This window comes from Lissotriton vulgaris, chromosome 3_1 (genome assembly GCF_964263255.1).
Source record: "Lissotriton vulgaris chromosome 3_1, aLisVul1.2, whole genome shotgun sequence".
Taxonomy (NCBI): Eukaryota; Metazoa; Chordata; class Amphibia; order Caudata; family Salamandridae; genus Lissotriton; species Lissotriton vulgaris.
The window spans coordinates 863,219,845-863,231,990 of NC_141689.1; the positions used below are offsets into that span (position 1 = coordinate 863,219,845).

Here is a 12,146-nt window from a genome sequence, read left to right on the forward strand (position 1 = left end):
GGGAACTAGGCAGTGGATTCAATTCTCATCACTCCAATGTGAATGTCCCAAGCATGGATTCTCGGTCTCCTAGAACTTCCTAGTAATGTTCCCACTCAACTTCTCCACCTTCTGTACTTCCTGAGGAACCTAATAATAACGTGTTCTTCAGAGTACTCATACTGCTCATTTGCTGTTTATACTCGTGTCAAAAGCATGTTACTATTCTACAATTTAATGCAACTCATAGTCTGCCTCTGCCTCTTTTCCTGTGCAAATGTTAGTGTCATGGAGAATTTCAGAGTTTGTGGGGGCATCCCATGACGTTCAAGCAAAATTGTGTGCTTCATCTGAATGCCTACTATGATTATGAAGACAGAAAGAGTCACTGACCCAGCTAATGGATAGTATAAGAGCAATTCCTCTGAAGACAACACACTTCTTCAGTTGTCCTCTTGTTGGTTTTCCAAGCCAGTTCTTCTACAGGCAACACCTCACTCAACAAAACTGTCAGCATACCCTGCATTACAGATCACAACAGAACAGGGGAATAGTTTACAGATGCGCTCCGTCTTTAATTTTTCCCAGTAAATTTGGAGACATGAGCTGATGAGCACACACTAACCCAGCCTGAGAATTAGCACAAGTCTTTAAGAAGCAGTTGAGACTTGAGTTATTTCTCTTTTGTCTAAGCAGTGAACGACACAGTAGGCTTCTTGTTCTGGATTCTCTTGATTGGTGGACCCTTACAAAATGAGGTTAATGCTTTTATTATAGCGAGATATAAATGCAAACCTTTTACCCTCTTCTATCCCTCCGCTATCCTTCTGAATCCAAATAACTGACTAACCTATCGAACACTCAAATCACTTTCATATGGCACTATACTAACTCAAAACGAATTCTTTATGGGTTCCGAAGTAGCGTGCTACTCGCCGAAAAAGCACTTTGACGCCTCATCAGGGGGAGTAACACTATATAAGGAATATGCTACTTACCAGTATGCATCTGTTCTTGGCATAGAGGGCTGCAGAGTGGTACATTATGAATAGATCGCCATCTGGTGTTGGGCTCGGATGATTGCACTTTATTTTTCTCTTGGAGAGTCTTTTGTAGCTTGGTGACTCCTCCTTTGGTTGGTAGTGCGCATGGGCATCGGCTCCATCCTTAGATTGTTTTGCCATAGTAGGGTTAGATGGAGTAGTATGATAGAATACAGATAGAAATGCCCATGTAAGTGTATCTAAATAAGATATTGTTGGAACAGACACAGGTTTCCGGGGAGGCTGGGAGGGCATGTATCACTCTGCAGCCCTCTATGCCAAGAACAGATGCATACTGGTAAGTAGCATATTCCGTTCGAGGCATATGGGCTGCAGATGGTACATTATGAATAGACTATACAGCAGTTCTCTCCCTAGCGGTGGTCGCCCGTGTCTGTTGCAACTGTCTGAAATAAAGTCTTTAATACAGCTTGTCCCACTCTAGCTTGTTGTGTTATGTGCACATCTACACAATAGTGCTTTGTGAAGGTGTGTGGTGTAACCCAGGTAGCTGCTTTGCATATGTCATCTAGTGGAATGTTTCCCAAAAATGCCATAGATGCTCCTAGTTTACGTGTAGAGTGAGCTCTAGGAGGAACAGTTAATGTCCTCTTTGCTTTTAAGTAGCATATTTGAATACATTTTACAATCCATCTGGCAATGCCCGCTTTAGAGATGGGATTGCCCTTATGTGTAGGAGAAAACGCAACAAATAGCTGTTTTGTCTTTCTGAAAGTTTGTGTTCTTTCTATATAATACAATATTGCCCTTCTGACATCCAATGTATGCAGGGCTCTTTCGGCTACCGTCTGTGGTTTTGGAAAGAAGACCGGTAGTTCCACTGACTGATTGATGTGGAATGCAGAAATTACTTTTGGTAAGAATTTTGGGTTTGTTCTAAGAACCACTTTGTTTTGGTGTAACTGCATGAATGGTTCTTGAATCGTAAAAGCTTGTAACTCACTTACTCTTCTGAGTGAGGTGATAGCTATGAGGAAGGCCACCTTCCATGTGAGGAATTGTATTTCACACCTATGCATAGGTTCAAATGGTGGTCCCATTAGTCTGGTAAGTACTATGTTGAGATTCCAGACTGGGGAAGGTGGCCGTCTTGGTGGAATGACTCTTTTGAGTCCCTCCATGAAAGCTTTAATTTCTGGTACTTTAAACAGGGAAAGATGTTGCCTGTTTTGTAGGTACGCCGCTATAGCTGCTAGATGAACTCTGATAGAGGTATATGCTAAGTTACATTGCTGCAAGTGCAGTAAATAGCAAATGATTTGTTTAGTGGATGCGTCCAGAGGGTTGATGTGATTACTGTTACAGTGTACAGCAAACCTCTTCCATTTTGCTGCATAGCATGCTCTGGTGGTAGGACGTCTTGCTTGTTTAATGATTTCCATACATTCTGGTGGTAAATCTAAATATTCAAACTCTATGACCTCAGGAGCCAGATCGCTAGGTTCAATTGTTTGGGATCTGGGTGCATTATTTCTCCATGGTTCTGTGTAAGGTGCATGGGTAATAATCTTAGCTTTTGATGTGGCACCTGTGAGAGTTGTAGTAGCGTGGTGAACCACGGCTGTCTTGCCCACGTGGGTGCCACTAGTATCATTGTCATTGAATGCTGTTGCAGTTTCCGAACCACTAACGGAATTAGTGGGAGAGGGGGAAAAGCGTAAGCAAATCTGTTGGACCAATTTATCCATAGTGCATTGCCCTGGGACCGGTGGTGTGGGTACCTGGATGCGAAGTTTTGGCATTTTGCGTTCTGATGATTGGCAAACAGATCTATCTCTGGTTGTTCCCATCTTTGGAAGAATGGCTGCAGTATGTGGTCGTTCAGCTCCCATTCGTGTACTTGTTCTGACTCTCTGCTTAGGATGTCTGCTATCTGATTTTGAACTCCTGGTAGGTGTTCTGCTGACAGATAGATCTTTTGAGGAATGGCCCATCTCCAAATGTCCTGTGCTAGTTTGGATGGTTGGAGAGAGTGTGTCCCCCCCTGTTTTTGAATATAATACATTGCAGTCATGTTGTCTGTTCTGATCAGGACTGCCTTGTTGGTTATTTGCATTTGGAAAGCTTTTAGTGCTAGAAATACTGCTAATAGTTCCAAGTAGTTGATGTGCAGTTTCTTTTGCTGCACACTCCACTTCCCCTGCACTGTGTATTTGTCCATATGCGCTCCCCATCCGGAGAGCGATGCGTCCGCTGTCAGTATCACTTGTGGAATCGGTTCTAGGAACGACCGTCCCTTGGAAATGTTTGTTGTGTTCCACCACTTCAGAGAGCGATGCGTACGGTCGTCTACCAACACCAGATCTGTAATCTGACCTTGAGCCTGATTCCACTGTGTCGCTAGACACTCCTGTAGTGGACGCATTTGTAGTCTGGCATGTGGTATTAGCAGTATGCAGGAGGACATCCTGCCTAACAGCTGCATAAACACTCGTGCTGGTAGTGAGTGTTGTGGTTGAAATCTTTGTATTAACTTGACCATTGACTGTATCCTGATTGGATTGGGGTATGCTATGGCTCTTTCTGTGTCTATAGTAGCCCCCAGGTATTGTTGAATTTTGTTTGGTTGCAGGTGTGATTTTTTGTAGTTCACCGTAAACCCTAGGTGGTGCACCAATTGAATGGTCTTCTGTGTGTTGTGAAGGCATTCTTCTTGTGACTTGGCCTTTATTAACCAATCGTCCAAGTAAGGGAAGACATGTATTTGTTGTCTTCTTAGGTGTGCTGCCACCACAGCTAGGCATTTTGTGAACACTCTTGGTGCCGTTGTGACCCCGAACGGAAGGACTTTGAATTGATAATGTTGTCCTTCCACTACAAACCTTAGGTATTTCCTGTGGGCTTTGTGAATTGGGATATGAAAGTAAGCGTCTTTTAGATCCAGTGTTTATTTATTTATTTATTTATAGGTTTATATAGCGCTGTGAATAAACTCCCGGAGGAGTATCTCCGCGCTGATGACACCAGGTATAAAACAGGTATTAGGCTACAGTAGTGAAAAATATATCCGGGGACTTATACAGATCCAACAGGATGCATGTTAAAATGAGCTGAACAGAAAGGTTTTCAGACATTTTCTGAACTTGAGATGATTCCTGCATTGTTTTAAGAAGAGCGGAAGAGAGTTCCAGAGACTAGGGCCTACCACAGAAAGAGCCCTGCCTCCTAGCCTAGCTTTAGTTATTTTAGGAATGTTTAGCAGCAGCTGATCACTAGACCTGAGGCTACGAGTGGGAGCATATGGAACAAATTTAGTAGCCAGGTACTCTGGGCCCAATTCATTAAGGCCTTTGTGAATAATACAGCAGGCCTTAAACTTTACTCGTTGCCGAATAGGCAACCAGTGCAGTTTGTGAAGAAGTGGTTTCGAAGGGGACATAGGAGGTGCATTAAGCACTAACCTAGCTGCTGTATTTTGTACCACCTGTAGGCGGTCCAGAACCTCTTCGTTTGCTCCTATCAGAAGTCCATTACAGTAATCAAGACGGCTGATAACAAGAGCCTGGACTAAGGTTTTCCTGTATGAGTCAGGGAGGAAAGGAAAAATCCTCCGGAGAAGACCTATTACGTGGAAACATGTTCCTACTATAGTGGTGACATGATGTTTCATGGTCAATTCTGGTTCTAATCTGACTCCTAAATTCTTGATTACTGTTTTGGGCTCGGGAACTGGGCCCAGATCAAGAGGCCACCAGTCAGGAGACCAAAGGACCTTTACTTCCCTGAAAAGCATCACCTCCGTTTTTCCAACGTTGCATTGGAGGAAATTGGAGGACATCCACCTTGCAACTGCCTTCATCCCCTCGGAGAAAGATTGTATTATCTCCGGAGTAAGATGTTTAAACGGGAAAAGCAGCTGCGTGTCATCAGCGTATGACACTGGATGAAAACCAAAAGCTCTAGTTACATCTGCCAAGGGGGCCACATAGGTATTAAATAGGGTCGGGCTAAGGCATGAACCCTGCGGGACCCCCTTGGTGATGTCAACTTCCTCCGACCTAAAGTCACCCATGGTGACAGATTGGGTGCGGTTGGAGAGAAAGCTCTTGATCCATTCCAGTGCTGTACCACCGATTCCACTCCCAGACAGGCGTTCGATAAGGATGTTATGAGAAATAGTATCGAACGCTGCCGATAGATCTAGCAGCACCAGGATCACAGAATAGCCTTTGTCCTGGTACAGCCTAAGATCGTCAGTTATCGACAGCAAGGCCGTTTCGGTACTATATTTTGGCCTAAAGCCTGACTGAGATGGATCGAGGCTGCCAGATTGCTCTAAATAGGTGGATAGGTGTTTATTGGAATGCTTTTCGATAAGTTTCCCTAGGAATGGTAACAGGGAAATAGGTCTGAGATTAGACAAATTAGTCCAGGGAAGAGTTGTATTCTTCCTGATAGGTCTAACGAGAGCTTTTTTCCAGCATTGAGGAACAACTCCAGATGTAAGTGAGAGGTTCACTAGCCTCTGAACGTCAGGGCCCAGAGTGCTCCCTAGTGGACCCATAAGTCTGGCAGGTAGCAAGTCTGCAGGGCTTCCACTTTTAATATCCGTGAGTAGTCTTTGGACCTCACTTAGTGATATTTACGGAAACTCATTAAAGGAATGAGAGTTGGTAGCTTTAGTAGATGCCATTTGTATCAAAGCAGAGTTATCTTGATTGCTTTTATCAATGTTAGTTGTCTCTATTTTCTTATAGATGGCATCAATTTTATCAGTAAAGAAGGTTGAAATACTATCACAAAGAAATTGTGAGGCCATATCAGCACTTTCGCAGGCTGAGGGCTTCAGAAAGGTATTGACAATCTGGTATAAGGTCTTAGAATCGTTACCAGCTGCCTCTAGCTGAGCGGTGATGTGGTTCTTGCGAGTGGAACGTATGGCTTTGTGATATGTATAAAGAGCCCTCTTATAGTTCGTTTTATCTCCTTCCAAGTGAGATTTTCTCCAGGTTTTCTCGAACTTCCTAGCTGTTCGTTTAAGAGTACGCAAATCCTCCGAATACCAGACTTCATGTTTCTTAGTAAGACTCGTTTTAAAAGTCTTTATCGGGGCAATTTGTTGTACTGCGTCACTAATTGCTAAATCCCACTTAGAAAGGGCGCTATTTATGTCATCTGTGCTTACAACAGAAGGGGAGATATAAGTTTGTTCAAAGACAGGATTAGAAATTTTATGCCACTGCCTTCGTTTAGATGGGATGTGGACATGAGGAGTGGGTCGAGGGCCATTTATTGGCATAAAAAACTCAAGCATGAAGTGATCTGTCCAGGGATATTGTTTAGGTACCTTGCATTCGGTGCCCGGGAAATTGGTTATTATCATATCCAAAGTGTGTCCTGCTTGATGTGTAGGTCCACTATTGTTTTGTTTTAATCCCAGAAGAGAGATATCGGTCATAAAAGATTGTACCTCACTGTTATTTTACTCCTCACTATGGATATTAAAGTCCCCAAGTAGTAAAAAGTCTTTATCAGGGCTTATATGTGGCGCTAAAGCTTCCACCAACAATTTGGACATATTTTTTAAAGGGCCAGGAGGGCGGTAGACCAGGGCTCCTTTCCTACCACATTTAGAGGATGAATCAATCCTAAATGTCAACATCTCAAAATCAGGACTGCAACATTGCTCCAAAACAGAAATAGATATATCGTCTTTAAAAACGATTGCCAGTCCTCCACCAGTTTTTTTAGGTCTGTCCAGTCGGACAATCTTATAACCCACCGGTATGCCAAGGGTAATAGCGGGGGTAGTGTGTGGTTTAAGCCAAGTTTCCGTCAGGAAACATATATCTGGTTTATGAGTAGAGATAAGATCCCAGACCTCAGTGGAATGTTTAACTAAAGATCTAACATTACACAGTAGGTTGCTGCCTCCAAGAGGTGCAGTAGTCGAAATGTAATCAGAGCATTGCTGGAGAGAAGCGTTACATGTCCTAAATTGGTTATGACAAGACCTACACGAAAAAGGCCCTTCAGGGAGAAAATGGGAAGAAGGGAGACAATTAGGCGATAGCAAAACAGGACGTAGATAATGTAGTGCGTGTGAAGAATAAACTAACCTAGTATGCGTAGCGGCTACTAGCGGTAGTGCCATAGCCCCTAGCCACGTCCTGTCGCGAACGGGCGCAGACGGGCTTCTCTCTGGCGCCTCTCCGGCGCTTCGCTGCGCGCGACCGCTGCGCGCTTGCTGTGACGAGGGGGCTAAATACCTCCCACTGTGCAGCAAACTAGAGCGCTAACCGCTGTGTGCTAGCGGAAGTGACCTGGCTCTGCCTGACCCGCCCTCCGCTCAACGGCACTGGTTGCCGAGTCGGACCGGGGCGGGCAGGACACAAGATCGAGCACAGGTTAGGTTTAGAAATAGGACATGCGCTTACAATGACTATGAGCGTGTAGCGCTGCTATCAGTCAGGAAATAATTCACTTTTTAAAAACACGGCGCAATTACATTGTTTCAGGAATCCCTATTACAGTTTTAAAACACTTAGTTCTAAATCGCTAAAATCACTTAAAATGCAGCATAAGACTACTGCTCTGAACCGGGGCGTCAGCGGGTCGGGCCGACACTGCCACCGTCGTCCTTACCGCAAATGCCGCCTGCTCCTCGCTGCCTAAATACCTCCCACCGTGCAGCAAACTAGAGCGCTAACCGCTGTGTGCTAGCGGAAGTGACCTGGCTCTGCCTGAGTGTAGAAAGAAAGTCCCCTTTCTTCAGTAAAGGAAGTACCTGTTGGAGCGTGACCATGTGGAAATGTTCCGAATTTATGTATGCATTGAGAGGTCTGAGGTCTAAGATTGGTCTTAGAGACCCGTCTTTTTTGGGGATTAGGAAGCATAGAGAGTATACTCCTGTCCCTTGTTGATGTTTTGGAACCTTCTCTATGGCATGCTTTTGTGTCAGTGATAGTACTTCTTCTTTTAACAATGTCAGATGATCTTGACTCATTGGACGTTGTTTGGGGGGGATGTTTGGTGGGGTAGCTGTGAGTTCTAGGCAATAACCATGTTGGATAATTTGTCTCACCCACTTGTCTGATGTGATGTTTTCCCAGACAGGTAGGAACTGTGATAGACGTCCCCTGACCGGTGTTATGTGGTCTGGGGGAAGTTGTATTAAGTCACTGTTTTGGGGTTGGGGAGTTGCGGTTGTTATTATTTCCGCGGCCTCTACCCTTGTTGTTGTTACCTCTGTAACTACCTCTTGAATTACCTTTGGGTAACGTAGGTGTAAAAGAGGTGGATTGCTGATTTGTTCCTGTATTTTTTGAGCCTCCTCTATAGGTGGATCAACAAAAGGAACCCCTTTGTGTTGGCTGTTGTAATGCTCCCATTGACTTAGCCGTTTCTGTATCCTTCTTCATCTTTTCTAAGGTCTCATCTGTGCTTGAGCCAAAAAGTGTTTTCTGATCAAAGGGTTGGTTCAATAAGGATGTTTGTACTTCTTGTTTGAACCCTGAGACTCTAAGCCATGCATGTCTCCTTAACATAACACTGGTGTTGATGGATCTTGCTGCAGTGTCTGCCGCGTCTAGGGCGCACTTAATGGAAGTGTTAGTTATTATCTTTCCATCCTGTATTAGCTGATCTCACTCTCTTCTGATGTTCTTTGGGGAGATGTGTGATGAGTTTTTCTAACTCATCATAATGTGCCCTGTCATAACGTGCAAGTAGCGCTTGTGTATTGGCTATACGGCAGCTATTTGCTGCTTGTGATGCTACACTTTTGCCTGATGCATCTATTAATTTTGACTGTTTATCGGGTGAAGGGGCCTCTCCTGTAGATAATGAGTTTGCTCTCTTGCGAGCGTTTGAAACTACAAGCGAGTCCAGAGGTACCTGTCCTTTAATAAATATTGGATCCTTTGGAGCCGCCTTATATTTTTTATCAATTCTTGGGTTTAACACCCTAGCCCTCACTGGGTCTTTGAATATTTCTGCTGTGTGACTGAGAAGACCCTTCAGCATAGGTAGAGTACCTGATGTTCTTTGTGCAGTAGGTAGTGTCTCTAATAGGAAATCCTCTACCTGAGGTTCTGTATGTACATCTACCTTATGATATTTTGCTGCCCTATTAATGAGCTGTACAAACCCTGTGTTATCATCAGGCGGTGAAGGCTTTTAGGGATATAACTCTGGGTCGTTGTCATCATCTGACCCTGCGTCTTAATTTTCCCATGGGTCATCCTCTTCTGGGATAGTGTCATCATCCCCTTGAGGTTCTCCCTCCCCTGTATCACTGTCTACATCTGACTGAGGTGTAGATGGTCTTGGTGTAGAAGGTGGAGGAATATTTGGCATAGTGTGAGGAATAGGAGAAGAGGGTGTGACTTTAGGTCGAGGAGAAGTAGGAGGAGTTGTATTTGTCCCCAGTGTTCTCTTTTTAGAAGGAAGAGGTTTGTCTTCTAGCTGTTCATTCTTCCTCTTCTTCGTCACTACTTTGCCAGTTTGTGGATCTATAAACAAAATCTTTTGTTTGGGATCTGTTTGCTGCTTCTGTATTGGTACCGAAGCCTTTGGTTCCGAAAGGTGCCTTTGTTTTCGATCGTCAATGTTCGGTGTTTTCGGCAATGAGTGTTTGCTCGATTCCGATTTTTTCGGTGTCGAGTGAGTCTTCGACGTCGAATCATGTTTTTGTTTCGACATGGAATGTCTCGATGCCGAGCTTTCCCTTGCATGAAGCTTCGGCGTCGAAGTCGATGTCGACCGCTTCTCGGATCCGACATGGTGGGAGACCGAGAGTTTCGGTTTCAGGTTCGGTTTCGTTGCCGGGCCCGAAGGCGGGGCGCCGGAAACTTTTTTCTGCGGTTTGACCGGGCTCGAAGGCGGGGTCGTTACCACACGGGGTTGGTTTTTTGGTAAGGGGACGTCGTCACTCACGGTTTGTTGCACGTCGAGTTCTTCGACATCCGACTTGTCCCCTTCCGACCCCGACTGATCTTCATGATCTTCTTCTTCATCGAGGTGCTGGTCTTCGAACAGCTCCGGGATCACCTCCGACTGCATTCTGGAAACCTCGTGTCTTCGAGCTCGACGGTTTCTAATCTTCGACTTGGAGGAGAATGCTGCGCAGGCTTCGCAGTCCCTGGATTCGTGTTCAGGCGATAGGCAGAGGTTGCACACCTCGTGTAGGTCCTTGTGTGGGAACTTAGCACCACACGTTGGACATTTTTTAAATGGAGTCCTTTCCATGGACTCCGGGCTTGACCACGTCGAGAAAGGCCTCCTGTTCGTCGACGTAGATCAAAGTTTTTCTTCGATGTTGGAGTCGAAACGCGTCGGAATGGAAATGAAAATCGCGTTCGATAACAATACCGTCGAATTGGAAAGGGAATAGGCGCCGACAAGTCACTTCTTTCCGAAGTCGATCTGGAGCGTCTCAATCCTCATCCGAACCCGATGGCGGAAAAAAACAATCTAAGGATGGAGCCGATGCCCATGCGCACTACCAACCAAAGGAGTCACCAAGCTACAAAAGACTCTCCAAGAGAAAAACAAAGTGCAATCATCCGAGCCCAACACCAGATGGCGATCTATTCATAATGTACCATCTGCAGCCCATATGCCTCGAACATGCAATTACAATATAATACAATACAAACATGATGACATTTAGTGCCATATGCTGAAAAGGACAAGAAGCTACTGGGTTGGGGTAAAATAAATTTTTCCCGTCGTTATGGCTTGCAAGTACACATAAGAATACAAATGTAGGGTAGTATTCAGATTTCTTACGCTGGAGGGTCTTCCTAGTATCTTCTCAATCTACAAACTCTGCAGGACCATGAACAACTGACTTTGCGTGAACTTCACGAGGAGGGACGATATAAATATAGTAGCTCTCCTACTCCAAAAATCAATTTTTAGGGTTCTCACACTCCTGTGAGCCTTGAATTACCTAGCTACAAGTTACAGATAGGTTCTCAACTACAAACAACCCAGATTAAGACACATTACTGGTATGACCAGAACTGACACAAGACTATGTAAAGTCACAAGGCAGCATAAGATAAGCAGGAGTTTAGTTCACATGAGATCCCTTTTGTCTGGCTATAGGCAGATCCCCATATAAATCTTCGTAACATTTTTCCCCCACATTCTAAAAGACTGGTTTAGGGTTCACAAATTAATTCACAGGATCTCCCTATAGCCTCACATGTAGCCGCAGGTTTCCACCTGTCTCTTGTAACATAGAAGAATAGGGAGACCAGAAACCACCCTTGTTACATAGTAACGTGGAATTATCCCACTAAAGTAAATGATTACTCTGTACAGCTAGAAGATTATTGTTTTGTATTAAAGAACTGGCATGCAAAATCAGAGAGTGTACTCTCCTTGCTTTAGAAATCCCACCACTTCCCCGTTTCAATGCGATTCATTAATTTAGAACACGAAAAAAAATTATCGCCACAATAGCTTGGAATAGAAGTTAACCCTACACATTACAATAGTTTGGAATAGAAAATGATCAAAAAATATTCCTTATTTTTAGCGTCTAGCCAAGCTCTACGTGCAAGGCCTACTGAGAGAGTAGCGCGAGGTTAGAGGTGATGTCTAACAAAGCCTATTCAAAATCAACGAGTCCCTTCCTACAGGGTTTGTTTTAAAAAGAGGAGGAAAAGAACTAACATTTCCTTGACGAAATTTCGTTTCATTGCCCCTCCATTAGACGTTTTTGTCATGGCTAACAACCAAGGAAGGACCCAGGCACTGATTCCGTGAAACGCTTAGCTACAATAAAATCACTACAGAAGCTACTTCGTTATTAAAAAAAAGAACAAACTGCTGCGAAATGTTCTAATGTGTTTTTTCGTTCTGCAATTTAGCTCTACCAGTAGCACGAACGATTATTGGCGGGCGTGCCTAGGTCCAGATATCTGTTTACTTCAGTTAATTAGTATTAAAGGAATTAGGCCGGCGCAAGAAAAAAAACAATCACAAATCAAGCCACTGGACAAAACACAAAAGAACGCTCTGAAGGCAGCCCCCGAGGGAGAAACTTTAACGCTCTGAAGGCAGCCCCCGAGGGAGAAACTTTACAGCCACACAAACCTCTTCCTTACACCATTTCTCCCTTGGATTGCACAATGTGTTCAGGTGAAAAAA

General features: G+C 44.3%; 1 protein-coding gene across 3 annotated transcripts in view; it reads right to left on the minus strand.

The window, feature by feature from the left end:
- ERCC6L2 (ERCC excision repair 6 like 2) overlaps positions 1-12,146 on the minus strand; it is a 1,198,109-nt gene that overhangs the window by 783,881 nt on the left and 402,082 nt on the right. The gene's annotated exons all lie outside the window — the stretch shown is intronic.